This window comes from Notamacropus eugenii, chromosome 4 (genome assembly GCF_028372415.1).
Source record: "Notamacropus eugenii isolate mMacEug1 chromosome 4, mMacEug1.pri_v2, whole genome shotgun sequence".
NCBI lineage: Eukaryota > Metazoa > Chordata > Mammalia > Diprotodontia > Macropodidae > Notamacropus > Notamacropus eugenii.
Window position 1 is genome coordinate 78,303,130 of NC_092875.1, and position 1,901 is coordinate 78,305,030.

The 1,901-nt window shown below is 42.3% G+C and overlaps 1 pseudogene; it reads left to right on the top strand.

The window, feature by feature from the left end:
- The first annotated feature begins 463 nt into the window (after positions 1–463).
- LOC140502256 (ragulator complex protein LAMTOR3-like) lies at positions 464–983 on the top strand (annotated as a pseudogene).
- The last annotated feature ends 918 nt before the right edge of the window (positions 984–1,901 follow it).

A 1,901-nucleotide genomic window follows, 5' to 3' on the forward strand; every position in this document is an offset into this window, starting at 1 on the left:
AGGCAAAGAAGTAGCATGGCATAGTGGATGGAATCCTGCTTCGAAACCTTCTTCAAATACTTAGTAGCTGTATGATCACAGGCAAATCGCCCATGAGAGTAATAATACTTGCTACAACTACAAACCAACTGAAAGTGAATATTGCAAAATTATAAAGAACACACAGGACCCCAAAGGACGAACTGAGAAGACACTTCCCCCACACCTTTGCATAAGTTAGAGGTCCATGTATGTGATACATTGAGTATTGTTTCAGGGTGTTTTTTTAATGTGTTGATCTGTTTTGCTGATTATTTTTCCTTCCTTCCTCTTCTTCTTGTTCTTCCTCTTCTTTTCCGTCTTCTTTCCCCTTCTCTCTCTCTCTCTCTCTCTCTCTCTCTCTCTCTCTCTCTCTCTCTCTCTCTCTCTCTCTCTCTGTCTCTCTCTGTCTCTCTCTCATGTATTCTTCGTGAATCACATGACAATGAGTCCCAGAGGAAGGGGCTGGAGTAGTGGGAGCTTCTTGTGGCCAGGGGTGGCTACCACACCCGAGAGGAAGGGACTCTTCCTGGGGGATGATTTGAAGAGATTCCTCTACAAAAAATCACCAAGTGTTGAAAGTCTCCTTGCTATTTTAGAATCAGACAGGGACACAGCGCCTGTTATCAAAGGAGAAAAAGGCAAATCTCAAGACACAAGCTTAAAGCAGAGATTTATATAAAAAGGAACTTTTGGGTGCCTGATGCTAATGCTGCAGAGCATGCTTTTGCACTTGCAAACAGAGCAGGGCAGCAAGCTGGGACTTTCAAAAGCCAAAAGTATCATTTGCTGCTACAACACATACCAAGAAGTCTAATTCAGTCGAGTTACCCTTAGCAGTGAGTTTCACAGCAAGCAGCAGCACTAATGCTGAACTGATTGGCAACCTAGAAAACAAGCCCACCCTGTTGTTTGAAGAGTTGAAAAGTGGTGTGGAAGGTTCTTCCCCTGACTGTGTGAGCTGACCCTGGCCATGTTACTGAGATCCCAATGAGCGCAGGCCAGTAACCCTGACTCCATCAAATACTGAGACTCCACACATTCAGAAAAGATGACTTACCCTAGCTTAGATTGAAGATTATATTTATTATTTGCCAATTGCTAGACTGCTGTGTTGGCTTTTAGTCTAGATACTTCTGTACTATGGTTTCTGGGAGACCACTACAGTGGTTCAGTATATCACAGCTCCCATGGAGTTTAGGTCAGTCACCAATTAGAGATGAGATTCTTACCCAGTGTGCCTCAGAATCAATATGGTGATTCACATGAGCTCCCCAGTTGTGCACAGCACCTACATACCCTGTAGGTAGGTCCTGCTCCTTCTATGCTACTATTACCTTATTGGGATTAATAGAGAACTTATTTTGGTACGTGCCATGTTGTATGTTTGCACCGAGAGGAGGATAGTATCTGAGAGCAGCAGTATACAGCTATAATCACTAACTATTCCTGTTTGTATCATCATGAGGTAGACATTCCTTTGGAGGCAACTAGGTGGCACAGTGGATAGAGCACCAGCCATGGAGTCATGAAGACTTGAGTTCAAACATGACCTCAGACACTTACTACCTGTGTGACCCCAAGCAAGTCACTTCACCCTGCTTGCCTCCATTTCCTTATCTCCAGTGGAACTGGAGAAAGAAATGGCAAGCCACTCCAGTATCTCTGCCAAGAAAATCCCAGAAGGGTTCATGAAGAATTGGACATGACTTAAAAAATGCCTGAACAAGAACAACACATTTAAAAAGGAATCTGTTGATTTGGATTGACTTTTACACTCAGCTATTAATATCCAATTAGTATTTTGATATTTTTCTCTTTGTATAATTTAAGTGTGAAAATCAATATCGAGCTTTAGTTTATGACATTTATATGAATGCTGT